The 20,688-nt window shown below is 37.2% G+C and overlaps 1 protein-coding gene across 4 annotated transcripts in view; it reads right to left on the bottom strand.

The window, feature by feature from the left end:
* dmbx1a (diencephalon/mesencephalon homeobox 1a) overlaps positions 1-20,688 on the bottom strand; it is a 66,385-nt gene that overhangs the window by 16,506 nt on the left and 29,191 nt on the right. For 2 of the 4 annotated variants that reach the window (XM_048163885.1, XM_048163887.1), the window contains one exon: positions 12,448-12,576. The gene's annotated coding sequence lies outside the window, so the exon portion shown is untranslated. The remainder of the gene's footprint in view (positions 1-12,447; positions 12,577-20,688) is intronic. The other 2 variants (XM_048163884.1, XM_048163883.1) reach the window with 1 other exon arrangement.

The following is a 20,688-nucleotide window of genomic DNA, read 5'->3' as shown; positions in this document are numbered from 1 at the left end:
TTTAGGTCGCACAAATCTCGCATTGCTCTCCCTCAGTGTGCACTTGTTGAATCACGGCCCGCCTCCGTCAGTCACGTGGCACAATTGGTCATGGCACCTGCTCAGCTAAATAAAGTTTGTCATGGCCCCGTTCACTGGTGCTCCTGGGAGAGCGTGGGCTCGCTTGGAAGCATATGCTGGGGAAATGCACCGCACAAGCTGATTAGTGTCATATCGCACTTTCTCTGAGCTTATATTTACCGCCTCGCACACAGTGCCCAGACAACCTGCGGCACGGACTGACCGTGTCCACAAAGAAGAGATGCTCCTGCAATGTGTGTGTGTGATGGGGTTGCAGACAGCTTGGTTTGGCTTCTCTCTCACTTGATCTGGTTTGGCAAAAGTGCTGGGCAGTGATACAGACAGAGCTGGTTAGTAACTGATTACATGTAATCTGGATTACGTAATCAGATTACAAAAATTAAGTACGTGTAATTAAATTATATTACATTTTAAAATACTAGTAATCAGACTACAGTTACTTTTTTATTGATTACATGATTACATGATTACATGTTATTCCCACAATGGCATTAAATTATTCATAATTCTCCGACCTACTTTTTTTTTTTTTTTTATTAAGTATTTTAATTTCTTTCTAAAAAGGTCTATTGCTTATATATGTTCAGCAGGTCTTCCAGGTTTGTGGAACTGCAAATAACCAGCCACTAGTCATGTGAATATCACTGAAAACTGAGACCCACACAGCAGTTGATCACTGGATTTACATAAAATATATATTTTTATGTTTTTAGTAAGTGTTTTATTTCGATTGCTTTTTATTTTAAAATTATTTATTTTAAATGTTAAATTTGAGGTTCCATCACAAACCCCAGTTTGTGAAACACTGACTTAATATTTATAATATTTAATACACTTCATGTTGTTTATAAAGAATGGAATATATTTTCTTTTTCTTTAGATTTTATATCAATATGGTACACGATTATCCTATTCAAATCAATGTGATAAATGAGTTTTGTCAAAAGTAATCTAAAAGTAATCAAAAAGTAGTCAGATTACAATACCTTAAATGTGTAATGTAATGGATTACGTTACTATCTACAATTTTTTTTTTTTTTTTTCCCATGTAATTTGGAATCAGTAACTGATTACAATTTGTAAGTAATCTACCCAGCTCTGGATACAGATATGGATAATCAATTTAAAGGATTTTTTGATTAGTGGATAAGAGATTTTTATAGGCATATAAAGCATTTTTCATACACAATGGTAATTCAAAATATTTAGGCATAAAAAGATAAAAAAAAAAAAAAATCAACACAAAAAATATGAACAGTTTAATTAAAATATAAATTTATATTTCTTTCATTAAAAAATGTTTCTATTAAAAAAGAAAAGTTTTATATACACTGCCTATATATGTGTGTATATATGTATGATTTATATTATAATGATTTTTTTAAAGTCTCATATGCTCATCAAGGGTGAATTTATATGATCAAAAATACAGTAAAAAAAAGGTAATATTGTAAAATGTATAAAAATTCATTACTCCAGTCTTCAGTGTCACATGATCTTCCAGAAATTATTCTAATATGATCATTTGATACTCAAGAAACATTTCTTATTATTATCAATGAAAGCTTAATGTCTTTGAGGAAAATGTGATAGCCTATATTTTTTCAGAATTGTTTGATAAAAGAAAGTTCAAAAGAACAGCATTATAAATGTAGCATTACTGTTCTTTTTTTGAAGAATTTAATGCATCCTTGCTGAATAAAATTCTTACTGACCACATATAGTAGGGCCAATAGGATGAGGGCCTTGATTTTATGACTATATATTTAAATATTTTTAAAATAATTTTCTCAAAAAAATCAAAGGAGTTTAATTTTTTAATTGAATGATTAAAGCAGCTTTTTAGGGAAGTCAATGTAACAGTTCCTTATAGGCACAGGGGAACTGAATTCTTTATGACTCCTCTGTATTTAATTATAAGTAATTGTTACACAATCCAGTTTATGGTTGTTTATGAAATGCAAAACTATGTATGACCATGTTTCTGAACTGACCAAATGGCCAATTCACAAAAAACAGTATTGAATGATTTACCGACCTTATACCTTATATCATGTCCAGGAAAATTTGGACTTCAAATTTGGATTTTATAATTGCAAAAAAGGAATGTGGAGGCACTGACCATGCAGTAAATGTTTTCAATCAGCATATGTGTGACATCCAATGAAGTGTAGTATCTGAACTCCATGAATATCCCAGAGAGAAGTCTAAAGCATGCTACATATGCTTAGCAGAGACCCTAATATCTCCAAATCCCTGACCGTGAACTGATAGAGCAGTTTTATGTATGGAGACATGCCTCTCTTCCTCATGATTCGTTCCATAAGCCAGTCCTCATACCTCTACACTCATTCCGACTGTGACTGGATTCTGCAATCTCACCCTCCCAGAGCTGTGGATTAATGGGCCCTGGATTTCCTCACACCTCACAGACGCGTCACTGGAGAAGAGACCCCCACTGACACCCAGTACCGATATCAAAAATTGCCCTCATCCTATTGGCCCTCATTAGAGTGATCCAGAGGCCAAATCCCTCAAGCTGTGAATGATAAAGAGCCTATAGCGTCGATCAGTTTTGAATATATGGGTCCTGACAGTACGGGGGGATTCTCTCACATGCTTAGGGCACTATCAGGCACGGACCAAAATTGATCGTAATCCTCTTAGCTGTCAGCCTTATTAACCATTAGACATGAAAGAGGGGCCCACCAATGGGAGTAAATCATCTCCACAGTGTACATTTTTATTCCAGTTTTTGGGCTTCCATGGAATTATGATGATTGTGTTACAGTCCCTCAGAGAGACATTTGACATTAATTGCTTTGGACTTCTGCTCTCTTCCTAAATTTTTAGATAAACTGAAATTTAATTAACACATTTCTGCATGGGTTTTTCTGTCCAGTTTCGTTTGCTGGTTAATTAAATTTGCGGCAGTATTTTCACCAGCTATCTTTTTTTCATTTTTTTTTCAGCATGACTGTGAACTAAAGTGTGCAAATGAAACATGACAGCTGATTGTTTTAAGTGCCATCTCCCCCCCTCCCCTCCCCTCCTTTGCTGCTCCCCACACTTGGCCACCCTCTCTAGGGGCAGATCAAGCCCAATCCCCCAGTTCCCTGCTAATTGATATTTATGTAATTGAGTCAGGCCTGGGATTCCCGCTGAGAGTTGGGTGTTCTCTGTGGCCCTCTGTCTCCAATGGCTTGAGAATCAAATAGATTTTAAAGCTGCAATTATAAAAGCCCCTGTGTCCAATTCAGAAACACACAGTTTGCATGTGCTGAACTGAAAGGCAACTTTGTGAACTAATGGGGGTTATGGCTGATATATTCTATCTCACTCCCAGCAGACACAGGCTTTTAGCCTCTGAGACTGAGGGGTGGACGTGTCATATTTAGTTACTTATACGTAGAAAAGCCTGGGACAGTCATGCTCCCCATATGTTCCCTTGGCTGGAGACAAAAATGTGAACTCGTTATTTAGATTTGACTCAGACTGAGTTCCAATTTTGAGGACTTAAGTCCTGACTCTGCAAATACAACATTTAAGACTTGACTTTGAATTTATTGCCATTTGACTTTGAGCTAAAGACAAACTACAGCCTAGTTACACAATGTGATTGATAAAATGTCTAGTGATAACTTGGACCAACAGGATCATTTTTGATAAATTAGGGATGGCTCACTTTACCTGAAAAGAAATTTGTCTGCAGTGCATGATCTCAAAATTTTTATACTTGCACATAACACATTACATCAGGGTTAGGCAAGTTCGGTCCTAGAGAGCCGCTGTCCTGCAGAGTTTAGCTCCAACCCTGAAAGAAAACCTTCAGCTGCCTATAGCCTTAGTAATCCTGAAGAGCTTGATTAGCTTTTTCAGGTGTGTTTGATTAAGGTTGGAGCTAAACTCAGCAGGACAGCGGCTCTCTAGGACCGAACTTGCCTACCCCTGCATTATATGAACTGTATTCAAATTGAAATATTATAGCTGGACCTTAAAGTTAAAAAATCTAAATTATACATTTAACAAAAAAGTGGCTATTTTTACCTGCGTTCACCTCTAAATCAGGGGTCTTCAGTACCAGTAGCTCATGACCTGATTGGAGGTATAGCTAGAGCTAATATAGACAGGTGTCCCACCTCCTTTAATGCAAATTAAGTATTTATTTGATATATTGGCTGTGAGGTTATTTTTTCATTTCTTTATGAGCATGCAGATGTAATTACAATATAACAGAATAACAACCAACAATAGAAAATAAAAACAGGATGTTGACGTTTCAATCAAGCATGTCATCACGCTTATATGGCTACAAGGCAGTATTAGCTAGAAAACTTTGTTGGCATCAGGATGAGTAAAGACAGTGTCTGAGCAAAGAAAAGGGAGGAAAAAACACTATTTTCATGAGGAGTGGGAGAGTGGGTTTATGTGTCTAATTTGCCCACCCCAGGTAATAGCATTAAGCAACAGTCTCACACAGGCACAGCATGGAGCGTAAGTTTCGCTTTGTGTGAAAACATGATGGAAGGAAGTGTGCTTAGAGACAACATATGAAACAATTTCTTTTTTCTTTCTTTTTTTTTTTTTTCTTCATTTGACCTTTATTTAACCAGGCAAGTTACTTAAATGTATAGACAATGTTTTTCAGAAACACTTTTTATTATATTGGTTGAAATTCTCTTCACATCCTGAAAGCAATCAGTAATAACAGAAGTGATATACCTTTGGTTCCAAAGGTTGCTAATGTCGAGGAGGTGGTAGTGGGGATATGCTTCTATTTCCACTGACAGGAGAAGTGGCAGGAAAACAGGAGAAAAAAAAAACTTTTTTTCTTTGGGCAGATGGGGCTTGCCAACCTGGGACGGTAGCCTATCTAAGAGAAGGAAAACTCTGATTTCAAACCTCTGCTGTTTGCTGCTATACCCAACCATGGGTAAGGCATTGGGGTCAACCCGGAGGATAAATCCGGAGTTGGAGTCCCGAAGGCAGTTCAGGGCTGCTTAAAGCCAAGCTCTGGCAGCTCCTGCGATGGCATCAAAGCCAAATTGTATCAGCTTATGCCCTTCCCTTGGATCTTTCTGATGACATGGAAAAGGGGGACATGATGCATGGGTAATACCTTGTTCTCCATAACTTTTCTTACCCAGGCTTCACACACTGGAGAGGCCACTCCAGCTTTGCTATGCACACTGGATCAATGCGGGATGCAACAGTCTACCGGTTTTAAGTCTATGGCTTGAGTAGCATAGAGCGAGATGCCAGGGGTTGCTTCCAATGGTGGGAGAGACCATTGTGTCTTATTTGATAACCACAGGCACCAGGAAACAAAAATAAGACAAATCAAGCCTTAAAACTAGGCACTTGGAAAGTGAGGACTATGTTACCAGGCATCACCGATGATATTCAGCAAGTGAGAGACACTCGAAAGACAGCAGTTGTAAACAAGAAGCTACAGAGGTTGCAGCTAGACATAGTTGCTCTTCAGGAGACCAGGCTCCCTGGCTTTGGATCCATCAGGGAGGAGGATTTCACCTTCTTCTGGCAGGGCAAGTCAGAAGAAGAACAAAGATGAAAATGGTGTAGGCTTGCAATTAGGAACAGCTTGCTGGGAAGCACTGTCCCTCTAAATATGGGATCTGAGTGAGTCCTTTCCATGCAGCTTTACACCACTAGTCAGCATTATTAGTGTGTATGTGCCAACTCTGACTTCTGCAGCTGAAGCAAAGGACAAATTCTACAAAGATCTCAGCATTGTTGTCAACAGCGTCCCACCAAACAAGCCACTGTTCATCCTCAGGGACTTAAAACATGGTCTCCGAGGAAGCCTAGGATGCCATTGAGTGCCTACCTGTGCTGGATGAGCTGGATAGGAAACCCACCCTAGAGGAATTGAATGCAGCACCGGATGTCCTTGCCCCTGGTAAGGCACCCGGCAAGGATGGTATTTCTGCCGAAGTCCTGAAGTGTTGTAAGGAAATTCTTTGCCTCTGTTGGAGAGAAGGCGCTACGCCACAGGATATATGAGGGATGCAAACATGGTCACGCTCTATAACAACAAGGGTGACAGAAGCGATTGCCATAACTATCATGGCATATCTCTCCTAAGCGTAATTGGGAAGCTGTTCGCACGAGTTGTCCTGAAGCGCCTTCAGGTTCTTGCAGAGAGAGTTTATCCAGAGTCACAGTGTGGTTTCCGAGTCAACAGATCCACTGTCAACATGTTCTCCTCACTTACAGGACAGTTACAGGAAAAGTGCAAGGAGCAGCGGCAGCCCCTTTATGTGGCAAAGACCAGAGTCCGAATTAAGTGTTTGAGGGACCTTCTGTTTGCTGATGATGCAGCTTTCACCACACATTCTGCTGAGGATCTGCAACAGCTGATAAATTGCTTCAGCAAGGCATGCCAAAAGTTTGGGTTCACCATCAGCCTAAAGAAGGCACAAGTCATGGGACAAGATGTAAATCTTCTATCCAGCATTTCAATCTCTGACTATAAACTTGAGGTTGTACACGACTTTGCATACCTGGGATCCTCTATCTCTAACTCGCTCTCTCTTGACACTGAGCTGAGCAGACGAACTGGAAAGGCTATCACAACCAGACTGACAAAGATAGTGTGGACTAATGACAAGCTTTCTGAGTATACCAAGATCCAGGTCTACAAGGCTTGTGAATTATGAACCCTGAATGCTCTGCAAAAAAAGTATATTTAAGGCTTTAAATATGTGTTGCTTCCGTCACATCCTGGGCATTACCTGGCAGAACAAGACCCTCAAATGCACTGTCCTTGAGAGAGCAGGGATTTCTTCCACAATGGTTGGGTCATGTTGTCTGAATGGAAGTTGGGCGCATTCCGGAGGATCTCTTGTATGGTGAGCTGTCACAAGGAAAGCGACCAACAGGCAGACCCCACCTTAGTTACAAAGATGTTTGTAAAAGAGAACTTAAGGCCCTTGGAATCAACCTGTACTCTTGGGAAGCTACTGCCTCAGATGAAAGGCCTCTTCAACTTCGAGGAGACATTCAGTCAGCAATCTGAGGCAAAGCGGCTACGGAGGAAGGCCAGGAGCCAAGCTATCCAACCCAGGTTTTGCGGCAGAGACTGCCACTCCTAAATTGGACTGTTGAGTCACAACCAACGCTAAACCAGTGATCCTCATCCAGCGTGATCCTTGGTCTCCTGAGAATGGAGGATGCCTAGAAATAAATAGTAAAATATGTACTTCTGTGGAAGTCCAAAACATGAAAGGAGCAAAAATTGATCATTGCATTTGGTCTGATGTCTCAACAATTCGGATAATATGGTAGCCTATGTAGAACAGTTATGGAGCATATTTATAAATATAAATATACCAATAATTTATAATTTTGACATCCTTTTCATAAAAATGGTTTAAAGGCTGAAATGTGATCTTTTTATAAACTTTTTATGCCAAAACTTTTTTAATGTCATCGTTTTTAATGTTATTATTTGAATGTTTATGCAAAAAGTACATAGTGCTGCTAATTTTATTTGTTGTTTGTTATTCAACATAAAACAATCACGTGATAATATTGATAACCGTGATCATTTTGGTCACCTATAATCAAGATATGAAAATTTCATTTCATCTCTGGTCAGCTCATTAAATGTAAGAAAATGTGAATGCACATCTTATTTGTAGCCTTTGAACATTTAGCATGCACTCGCATTCATGTGGCATACAGTTCAGAATGAAGGCTGTGATTATTCCAGTTTAATTTACTTTTAACTTGACTTTTATTAATGCATACAAGTGAACCACTACTATATAGTTATGTGTAGACAATATGCAAAGAATTGTTACACATAAAGAACTGTATTCTCTGATTCCGTTCTCTGACATTAAAGGGTGGCGTGTACATAACTCTTTCAGGTGTGTAACAGCTTGGATTGTTGTTAATTTGAGAGTTATTCATTATTTAAGAGATTTCAGTTATTCATGTTATTTAAGAGATAACATGAGTAGCTCTCAGCCACTTTCATATTTAAAAAGTAGCTCACAAATGAAATAATGTTGGAGACCCCTGTTCTGTATATAATTGTATGAATGAAATTTGAATGTACTATATCTGCCATGTTGTTATTGTCATGTGACCTACCAGTGTCAGTTGCGTCGCTTCACTGCCATTCATAAATCCTCTCCTGGGGACTCATGGGATAGCAAAGTGTCCATCCAATGAGCGCTCCAGGATCTTGCTGGAAGTAGTAGGTCATCTGGATACTTTTCACTTGTTTTTTGAATGCTATGTATTCGGACATTTTGGAGTACTCTTTTTCGCATAATATATAATGGAGAAGTATTTGATTTTGAATGCAGCAAAAGTTTCTAATGATCCTGAAGACCTTGATTCCTGTATACCTTCAGGTGTGATTAATAAGACTTTTGGTCTCTAAGACTGCTGGAAGTTTCCAGGAGCAGGATTGGAATTGATTTTTAGTAATGGTAGAATATATATAATGATAGATTAAATATAAGTATCCCACTTACCAGTTATTCCACTTTACCTGTTTTCACCCTATAATGACTACTATGGATATTGTTTTTCAAGTCATCCTTATGTAGAAATTAGTCAAAACTTCATTTGAATCATGAACGTTGACAAATACAAACCCTGTAACTAAAGTGGTGGTTCCATCATTACATAAAACTTTAGACTTAACTAAAAACTATAGCAACTGAGTGATGAGCTTTAATTATTTGTAATGCAAATTCAGATTAGATGCCTTCTAGCTAAGTAGCTGTACAGTTATTGTCAATTGTCAGATGATTATTATAGTGTGATAGTCACTTCTCATCTGATTATCTCTGGGGAGAGGCTTTTAATTAGATTCTTAGATTAGATGAAGATGATTAGGAAAATCCTGGTCTGACACGTTCTTGTGAATAGGAGAAAAAGGGTTAAATCCTGAGAGTAGCTGGGTTACACACTGACTCCCTCTGGGGATTCACTGTGATAAACACTGTGTTTTCCTGACTCAAAACTGTGATAATCCTAACAAATTCCCATGAATCTTGGGTATTAATGATGAATAAGTATTAAATCCTGGTTTATCTGGCAGCCTTTCCAAGGCTTAGGAAGGAATGCGCAAAATAGAGAAAGCCTCTAGCAAATGTGCTGAATTTGAAAAACTGATAAAGCTGTTTTTCCAGCACTGTTTGTTTTTAATCTGAGCTGTTAATTGCTATTGACTCAGCATGAACAAATCTTAAAATTAGGTAGCATTTTGAAGAGACTCAACATATATCCAGTAATTACAATTTTGATTTACTGTAGCTAAGCCTAATATTCCATGTCACATCATCAATTCTAAAGGCCTGTTCATTCCAAGGATGATAACTACAACAATTAAGTTTTAATAATCGTTATAATTCTATGAGAATAGGGACGTCCACACCACAAATATAATGACAATGACACAGAGGAACAATATTTTTGGAATCACTTTCAGAACAATTTTTTCCAGCTGATAAACGATAATAACCAATCAGAATCCACTAGCTTGAGCTTGAGCTTGAATCCACTAGCTTGAGCATTTAAATAAACATTTAACAATTTAAATGTAATAAACATGAGTTGGTGTGGATGCTAATATACATTCTAAAAAATAAAGGTTCTTTATTTTTATCTATGGTTCCATGAAGAACCTCAAACATCCATGGAACCTTTCCATTCCATAAAAGGTTCTTTATAGTGACTTTAAGCTTATTTAGATTTTTCCAATGTTCAGAATTTTTTTTTTTTTAAGGAACTGTTAACTGAAAGGTTCTTGGGTGAACCAAAAATGGTTCTTCTATGTTATTACTGCGAAATCCCCTTTTTGGGACCTTTATTTTTAAGAGTGTAGTATTCTGCAAATTATTCTGAAGTCAATGAGAGAGGAGAACATCATAGACAACTAAACTGAAAAACATATCTAAGCATCATATTTATATACACTGATGAGCCTGATCAGAACTATTTGATGACAATAAAATCACTTCACAGTGGTCCATCACTATCTGTCAATCATGGAATCATGCTGTAAAAGCAATTTTGTAGCTCTCTTCAAATCTGCCAGTACAGATTCCTCATATACATCCTCTCAGCTCTAAACCAATGTAGTGTGTGTTGACTCGATTATTATCAAGACTGTGTCAAATTGTGACACTTGCGCTTAAAATACTTCCAATGAACTTCACTCCAACGCCTCACTGTCTGCGTGCTGTCAGACAAATGTGTACATTACAGAGGATCTCACACACTGAGGCACCACACATTAAAGGGTCCATTGGAAATACTATAAAATTTCACAACCCCTTGAAAAATTCCCATGTTCCTGGAAAATTATAAGTACAGTGGCTCTTCTGTGTACTCTGGGTCAGTCTTGTAGGTTGAGGTGCAGTTAAAGTTCAGCCTTTTGCCTTGTTTCAATGAATATATGCCTTTATTTTATCTGAAATGTTGTTGCACCTATAACAGGTAACCAGTACAAAAAAAAAAGGTTATTAATAATAAATAAAAATAAAATGGTGATGCATGACTAATACATTAAAGGGATAGTTCACCCAAAAATGAAATTTATCCCATGATTTACTCACCCTCAAGCAATCCTAGGTGTATATGACTATCTTTTCTCAGACGAACACAATCAGAGTTTATTAAAAAAAATATCCTGGCTTTTTAATGGTAGTGAATGGTGCTCACAATTTTGAAGCCCAAAAAAGTGCATCAAACCATCATAAAAGTAATCCATACGGCTCCAGGGGGTTAATAACCCGGGGGGGGATAGAACCCAGAACAGAACCTCTGGCACTCTAAACAAAAATTCTACCACTAGTCCATCATAACAACCTATCAATAAATTTGGATCCACGTATTTATTGACTAATGCAAACACTCTCGAGACTAACAATATATTGTATTACAGTAGATTTAAGGATGAAACTATCATATTAAACATGAGGTCTATGTCAATCAATTTTTTGCATTTATTATTGTAATAATACACCCACCCCACCCCACCACACACACATTCCTGTCCCACCCACTTTTTAAAACAAAGTTACGCCACTGGCGGAAGTGCAGAGGATAGGGAAAAACAAAGGTCATGAGTCAGAAGTCTAAAACAAGAATTTTTAAATAGAAATGTTGGAGGATTTCGATGTAAGAGTAGAGGAGCTTGAGTTTGTTGCCCAGCCCTATTTGTTTAAACTGCGAGAGGCATCTAAGCTTACGCTAATCCTACGTTATACATTGCGTCAGAGGTTAGGCTTCCGCCATAAGTCGACTTATGCATGTTTTTGCCGGCAGCTGGTTATTATAGTTTATAAAGGTTTAATATCGTTTCACTTCAGAAGGCCTTTATTAACCCCATGGAGCCGTGTGGATTACTTTTAGGATGGATGGATGTATGGATGGATGGATGGATGCACTTTTTTGAGCTTCAAAATCAGCAGTGCTATTCACTACCATTATAAATCTTGGAAGAGCCAGGATATTTTTTAATAAACTCTGATTGTGTTCGTCAGAAAGAAGATAGTCATATACACCTAGGATGGCTTGAGGGTGAGTAAATCAAGGGATAATTTTAATTTTTTGGGTGAACTATCCCTTTAACATTTATTTACCAGGCGCATTCATCCCAAATGACTTACAAATGAGAATAATACAAGCATAAGCGTTTAAGGAGCCATTTCACGTCACCTTTTTAACTAAAAATGGAAAATGGAATTTGATGCGTTTTGGCCATTCATTTACATGACAACGGCGTTTTGGGGGCCTGAAAATGTTTTGGAAATGATACCGTTATCGTCTCTGTGTAAACTACAAAAACGCAAATTACATAACAGATATTATATGAATATTACATGTTCAGTCTATAGTCGCATAGTGTTTCTTTACAAAGTGACATTGTCAACTACTGGTCTGACATGCTTAATACTGCGGTTTTAGTCATTTTCGCAGATCCATTTGAATGGGATCATTTTGACAATGTTGTCATTAGTACATTAGATTTTTTTTTTTTTTTTACCCCCCCCCCCCCCACCCCGTTTTTAGTACTTATTTGTCGTGTAAATGTACCCTTAATCAAGGGGGAATATGCTTTGGTCCAATATGGTACCAGAAGTACAGTGCAAATTAAGCTCTAATTGTACTGTTCACCTTCATCTACCTCCACCAAAAACTTGTTTCATGTTTAATCAGTAGCCAGGAAGTGAAACTGTAGAGGTCAAGATGGGGTCACTTGGCGTCTTAGCATCCATTGCGGTGTGTTAGATTGAAGCAATTTATATACGAGTGCGATGTATGTGTCTGTAGTGTATACTGTGTGTGTCTGCACAAAGAGTCAGACATGAGGCTCACCATGTTTATCTTGCAGGATCTTCAGTACATGCTGAGGGAAACTATCATCGGGGGCTGTTGGAAGTAAGGGGGCACATCTCAGTTTCCTCCTGTTAATCTCTCCTGCACGGCAGTCTGGGAATGACAAGACTGTGTCAGTGTTAATATTTACCTGTTCGGAAGAGCTGAGAGACTCTCACCATCTCTCTCATTCTCACACCTTTCTCACCTCATTCAGATTTGTGCTGTCACAAGCTTTAGAATGTGAACAACTATATATGGAAGACCAGGGCACTTTTGTGGGCACTTTTGCACTTCTGTGAATAGTTCTTAGGGTACATTTATTACATGTTATATGTCAAGATACAGTTCATTAAACACATATTGACCTTTTGTTGTAACTTGGCCCAATAAGAGTTCACATTATATGGGATAAGTTGTCACAATGGAACCTGCCAATAAACAGTCTATATATAGCTGTATATACTTTATGCAGTAGTTCTCAACCAGAGGGCCATGGCCCACTAGGGGGCCTCAAAATCTATAAAGACCTATGATATATATTTAATGGTTATACATAAAAAAATAAAAAATAAAAAATAAAAAAACATGTATCATAATAAATTGTATTTTGTGTCAAAAAAAACAAAACAAGTAAATGTATCTACTAATACTCAAAATTGCTAATTTAGAAATAAATATGTAAACTTTATTTCAAAGTCAAGTTGAGAAGACATGATTGGGGACATGGGAATTTGCCTGTCAAGTTCTTCAGAAAGGTTTAATATGCAGTAGCCTGTTGTTTCATGGGGACATAAAATCCACCAAATGACACTTTTCTAGTTATGCCAACCTCTAAAACATTTTGGCAGAGTCAAAAATATTTTTAAAAAAATCCTTATCCTAGAGATACATTTACGGAGATACAGCCTTTCATTGTGACAACTAGCCCCGGTCCCACTTAATAGCAGTCTGGGAACCATTTGAAGTAATAAAGTCATTAACAGACTCCTGAATCCATAATCAATTAGTCTCAGTCCAGTAATCACATCAATTAACTGTTCATGATCACTTATCATTGTAACTATGTTCAAATGTCTTTGTCCATCAGTCAGAGTGAATCTTTAAGGCTTCTTGTGTCTTCTCAATGCCTCCTCAGAAGGAATAACATTTAAGGAGGAAGAAGGACACACTGATCTGAATTGGGCTGATCACTTTTACTCACTATGGCTTTTTTTAATTTCTGAGACCTGGCATGCAATATGGTGGCTGAGATTTGAACTCTTTCTTGTTCCTATTTGAGGGGAGAGGGATTCCCTGGGCTAGTGCTGAAAAGAGATTAAGGATGCTGTTGAGCGTTAAGCTCTTTAAAGAGGTATCGCCATGCTGTTCGGGCTCCAGCACGCTGGGTCACTGACCATGAACCCTATGGACTCCCAGAATGCACTGAAAAATCCACAATGAGTTCATGAACCAGAGCTGCACACCTCAGATGAGAAGGATAAAATAACTACATGACGAGACCAGAATATTACAAATGTTGCCCCCAAAATTTAATTGGAAGTTTACACCTACACAAAATAATTTAGTTTGTTATATGGGAGATTGTATCAATCACGCAATCACAGGAAAAAGCATGCAGATAATAATAATATAATATTTTATTAGTTATAAATTAATTATTAATCATTAAAATATTAAATATAAACCCTGTTTTAGGTAACACTACAATAATAATAATAACAATTACACATTGTTTAAATATTAAAATATTTTACATTGTTAAAATATTATTCATAAAATAATTAAATTATTAAATTATTATTATTGTAGTATTAGTCCTGTAGTATTATTTACTATGAAAATACATATTTTCTGTTAGATAATAGAAACAAACTACAGATTAACTGCTATTATTCTCCTGTACTCCTTTTTTTGTGTGTGTGGAATTGCCTCAATAAAACTATTATAGATTTTTTTAGGCATAATTTTTTTATTGAGGCATCTTAGACTACAGCTGTTTCTATTGCCATTTTCTGTGACCATTACTTTAATGTCATCAGCGTAAAAAATAAAATAATAATAAATAAATAAAATCTAATAAAAAATAATAAAAAACAGAAAACCTATAGTCAATTTAGCACAATGATGACTTGGTTAATCAATCGAATTTTTTGCTCAGCTAAGCCAGCGCTTAAAAAAAAAAGAGAAAAGAACCTTATCTAGTCAATTCAAAGCCCTGTTCCCATAGAGAGAGGATAACAGACAGAGTCCTGGGAATATCAGTGGCTGCCAATTGCAGTAATGGCCCCTAATTCCAAATTAATTCAGTCTAAATGAACTGTCAGAAGAAGATTGATCTGTTGTAAAGGCTGTCTTGATGAGGAGTGTCTTGGGAAAGGGTGATTAGCCGCGGAGGGCTGGCTCAAGCCGGCACTGCCTGAGGCCGGAGCGCCGGTGGAGGGGTGGATGCTGAGGAGCAGCTGCGAGCTCATGGAGGAGGGAATGTTTTGGGGAACCGGCAGAAGAATCGGTATCCTTGCGATTTTAGAGACGAGACGAGACGAGACGAGACGCTGATCTACTGACACTGGAATTTGTCGAGTATGTTCTTCTTGAGTTGCGCACCATAAAATGTATAGTTGTTTGAACGCTCTCATTTTTAATATCTTTTCAAAAGAATTAACTTTGTATTGGTTTGGGTAATAATGGTTGATTACATGCGTCAGCTGAGCCTCTAAAAAATGACTGAATCTCCTCATGTTCATTATTCAGTCCACTGTGCTGTTTAAGACATCTTCATGTCTTTATATAGCATCCCTACATTTATCATATTGATACACTCTGTTTTTGTGCCCTTTTCTCATTACACCAAGCTCAACACAAGTCCAGTTCAGGCACAGATTCAACCTTCACGGTGAGTGCCTGACCTTTTCTTGTAGAGCAGAGTATTTGTCTCTTTGTGAAATACATTTATTAATGATGAAGTTTTGTCCTGGCATCACCCCCAACAAAAGTTAAGTTCGAGTAGCACTTGATCTCAAAAAGTCTTTTCTTTGATTGTCACAGTTAGTGGCTTTCAAGTTTAACGATGACTTCCTTCTGAGATAAAACTGAGGTTCTTGATGTGTAAACAATTTGGAGACTGAGAAATATTTTAATCAGGCACAGAAAATGTATCTGAAAAAAATGAACAGACAATTAACAAAAAAAATAAAAATAAATAATGAATGCTGCAATAACTATTTCAGTGCGCAAAAAATAGTTTGCTCCAAAAAAAAAAAAAAGAAAAAAAAAAAGAAGCAATTCACGCTCTAAATTGATTCCACAGCATTTTATTTATTAGGCAATCATTATTTTTTGATCCTTGATCCATAGGGTCAGGCCTCTTCCCAATCCTATACTCAGGGATGGGTCGTTATGGTTACTATACCACTGAATTCCTCCGAGCATAATTATGTTAATCTACACAGCAGGTTGAGCTCCAGTGCTGACACCAGAACTTTAAACCCCACCAGCTTGAAAGAGGCCAGCCTATAAGGTACTGTTTGATGTTCAAATCAATCTCTTTCAAAGTCTATATTAGCGGCGTGCCTTAAAGTATTGGACACACTCCCAAGTACTGCAATGGCATTAGATCTACTGTCATTAATTTGGCCAGGCCCTTGGAAAAATATGAGAAGCCTCTCAACAGCCAAAATAGTTAACCTTATTAAGGCATCCATTTATTTAGAGCATCTGTTATTTTTTTATTTATTTATAGGCCCAGAGTGGAATTTTCTGCTTTGTGAATAAATATAGGCCATAAAAATATTTTCAGAACTGAGCTTTATGCTGAAAAACTCCTTATGATGCAAAGAGGAAAAAATTATGGTCATTATAGAAATGTGCATAAATAAATATAATTTTAGGTCCTGGCCACTACAAATTGTTCAGATGTGCTATAATTTGCATGCAAACAACTTTGAGCTTTCACATTCGTTGTTTTTGTAGAGACTGATGAGATATAGTGTAAATATTCTCCATTCTAAAATGTTTTCCTTTCAATTGCATTATTAAAATGCCAGAAGTGTGATGTAGGCTGTAGCTACTATGGTTCCAGCATGGGCATTTGTGTGTGTATAGTGTATTTTTCTCACTCTCATTGCTAATCTCTATAAACCCCCTTTGAAACACAACATATAGGAGATTAGTATGTGATCACGGCTCAGAGAAACATGTTTTGGGTTGAGATGTTGACACACTGACCAACTAATTTTCTTATGTCCATCTGGACATATGTTTTCTGAAATTGATCTCTGTTTGCTTGTTTTAGTATTTGACTGCACTGTACCATACTAATCTTCACCAGAAAAACACATTTGTTTTGCATAAACAGAGATATTTACTTCATGGTGTCACATAAAGGAAGTCTGTTTTAAGAATATAGAGAGGGGTCTGAATGTCTAGGACTCAAAATTTAAACATGAAAATTAGAGGTGCACCGGTATATTGGCCAATAAAAGCACATTTTCACACTATTAGTGAAAAGCCGATAGTTTAAAAACAGGCAATAGTCAGGGCCAATATATCCTGTCAATCAAAAGAGGGCAGGAAAATGCACTGAATTTGTGCTTTGTGTAAAGAAAATGCTAAGAAACCAGTTTGATGTTCAATTTTAATAGTAATTATATGACTAAATAACATTTAGAAAGTTAAGAAATATTAATTTAATCTTCAGAATTTAGTTAATGTGTGTTGATATTAATTGTGTTTGTTTATAACTGATGCCAGTTACTCTGAAACAAGTTGATGAAATTGAGAGAATAAAGTTTTTATTTGCATTTCTTTCAAAATATAATAATTAAAAATATTGTTATCAGCAGATATCACTCTGAATAATCGGCTGTCAGTATCGGTAGAGAAATTTAGTATTGGTGCATCTCTAATGAAAATGAACAGAACATTTTAGGATTATGAAAATTTCAAGTCAAATAAACAACATAAAATAAACAAGAAAGATAATTTTTGCACAATATTTCAAGGTCACTAATCAAAGTAAATTTGTGACGTTCATCATATGAACTCCTTTGAACAGACGGTCAGATGTTCTTGCTTCCATTGAAGCATAAGATGCTTTACTCAAAAGTGTTAGTCAAACTGCAAAAGAGACACAAATGTGTTTTTTAATTTTTCTAATATTGTAATGCAGATGATATAATTTGTAATGAATTATTATTAAAGGAAAATCATTTTCACTAATCTCAGATTGTTAAACCTGACTGTTCTTTTTTGGGTAAAACTAAAAAACGAATAATACTATTTTTTGTCATGTTTAAAACAGCCCCCATTTTACTTACACTGCCGTGTCATTATCATGTAGTTCATTAGTTATTAGCATCAGCTCAGCGAGCCAGTGCTGGTGTAAGGGACCTGTGCATCCTGAGAGAATCTGCTCTGTCTCTATTTAATCTGGCTGCCTGGCTGGCTGTAAAGTAACTTTGGACCCTTGATGCACCTCAGGACATATGGTGTCCAATGTCTCATTTCCCTGATGTACCTCCTTGCCGTTTGACATCGCAGAGATTTGACGTCGATGAGATCATTAGCAACTTTACTCCCCCGGTCGCCCGGGGCTATAAGCAGATAGACGGCACAATCTCTATGGATTCCCTTCATTTCAGCCCGACGCTGTCCTCGTCCTTCTTCCAGTGTCATCCTCTCTCCATCTCCATCTCCTTCCCCCCCTCCTCATGAGTGGAGTCATTTCCATCCTTAAAAGAAAACTTATTTCAACCCTCGGCCTCTGTTGCCCTCTCGCTGTGATCAATATCGGAGCGGCGATGTAGACGCGTACCTCGGCAGATTAGATTATCGATAGCATTTAAATACTCCTTATGGCCTCAGAATGGATACTCATTACTTAGTAATGTTCTGGTCTGGCTAAATGAGATATTACGGGTTGGGATGCACTCATTCACTGTAAAAATTATCTTTCAAAGTTGTAAATAAAACATTTCACAGACAGGGCTTAGACTAAACCAGGACTAGGCATTTAGTTCAATTAGGACATTTAAGTAGCTTGTATAAACATGCCGTAAAAAAAAAAAAAAATTCTGGTGTTCTTGAAAAAAAAAAACATGGCACGAACATATTTTAAGATATGTCAGTGCAAATTACTTTCAGTTTAAACAGCTCAAACATGCATTTTAGTCTGGGACTAGGCTTAAGCCTTGTCTGTGAAACCGGGGTTTGAGTACGTTTTACAAGAAAGTACTATTGAGTCTTTCTGGCTCCAAATTTTACATTTAACTCAATGTGTTACTTGCCATTTCTTTGTAATAAATGTATGAAGTTTACTAGCAATTTCTGAATGAAAATTGTTTCCATACCAATTTTTTTTTCCAGAGTTCCTCTGGCCTTAATTCTGTCTATTTCAACAAAATTAGAAAATTACCACCAGTCTAATTTCTCTGATTTCAAACATGACATCATCAAATCTTTTAATGTGATCATTCTCATTTACTTCCCTGATTGTCTGTCTAAGTTATAATGAGTACACTATTAATTATTAGCTTTTGGCGCACATAAAACGTTATAAATTCGAAACGGTGAAAGACAATAGGTGCTGAAAAATTAAATTCGAAATGCCTCTGTGCTTAATACATCTCATCATTAGGAGAAAAAGCAACGTTCGTTGAGAAACGCATCAAATGAGCCATGACTTCCCCACACCCGAAGCCATAATCCAATTTATATTTCGATTCTGCAAAGCAGCAATGTGATCATTCCATCTTGTTGTGCCACTGAGCCTAATTTCCTGTACTTGATGAACATGTTAGTAAAATATTGAAATATGCCTTGTGATTAAAACTCAAGGCCACTTTTCATATTTATAACACTGTGAGAAGTCTTGACTTTGGATCTGTTGTCACATGCTGCATCTTTTTCTCTTCAAAGATTGAAGGCCTGGCCCTCTCACTGTAAAATCACCTGAACTTGGGTTTAACTAATATGTAAAGTGGGCCAGGGCTTAGAGAGCCATGATGCGATTTTGAGGAGTGCCGTCGTTTTGGAAGAGGACTCTTAGAGATCTGAAGCGCCTCCCTCCCTCTTTCTCCTGCTCTGGAGGTTTAGAGACCCAGTGCAATCTCGTTCCAAATCCCCCTGATTTCATGACTCTCAGCGAGTAAGGAGCGGGCTTGTAGAAGGGGGTGTCAGGCGGTGGGTCGACTTTAGGGTGGCGTGCCTTCTCATGGGCTGGTGCTGGCAGCCACGGATGGGGGGTGTGATTTGTTTGTGCTCCCCTTTAGAAAAAGAGCTTACGAGTTCGGCAGAAGAAACGCGGGGAGCTAATGTGAAGATTTAGGACTTTCTCTCAGGCTTGGCCTTCCTTAAGCTCTGTCTGCTTGAGCTGTTTGCCAAGGTCCTGCTCCCACTGAGCGTGGATTAATACTCCCTCACTCCTATAGTCCGGGCGACCCACCCACTCAGCTTCCAGCCACTCCGCTCACACACAAACACCGACACAAACAGTCCTAATCACCCCGGCGCTCTAATCCACATTCTGTTATCTTGCTCTCGATCTTGACTAAGTGAGTAAGCATCTTCCAGGGATTATTATTTTCAACAATGTATGGAGAAAAAAGATAAATATGCTGTTTCTTTTCCCTCTTACAAAGCCACAAATCTACAGCATTAAGTGGAATTGACAAGAAGCTTCTGACTGACCATGTGGCCTTTAGAGGAAGGTATTTGGCTGATTTGGTGGAGTGAATGAAATATTAAGATGGTTTAAATGCCGTCCTGTCTTAGTGTCAACATTTCACGGCTTGCATCCAGTAAATATTTTTTTTCTGTTACGCTAACATTGGGTTATTGAAACATCCTATTATTTTTTTTAAATGAAAATAACATGTCTTTCAGAGATAATGCAGCAGTGATTGATAATTTATTATATACATTTATTTTATTGTATGACTGTAATTAATTACTTTATTTTATTAGTAGTTCATTTAAATAAGCATAATTGATTACCTGTTTTAAAACATTGTCTTTTTTTGTATTGATGGCCATGATATTAAAATATATATATATATATATATATATATATATATATATATATAGGCGCTGATATATATATATATATATATATATTATTAAATAAATTGTTCATATTTTAAAAATATGCATTCATTTTTTTATGAAACAGATAGTTGTTTCTGATTGGTCAATATGGCTATATGGTAACAGCTATGACACAAAACATCTGTTCTATGGCGA

The sequence above is a fragment of the Megalobrama amblycephala genome, linkage group LG17 (assembly GCF_018812025.1).
Source record: "Megalobrama amblycephala isolate DHTTF-2021 linkage group LG17, ASM1881202v1, whole genome shotgun sequence".
NCBI classification, from domain to species: domain Eukaryota; kingdom Metazoa; phylum Chordata; class Actinopteri; order Cypriniformes; family Xenocyprididae; genus Megalobrama; species Megalobrama amblycephala.
The sequence above is the reverse complement of the archived record's forward strand: the minus strand, read 5'-3'. Positions and strand labels throughout refer to the sequence as shown.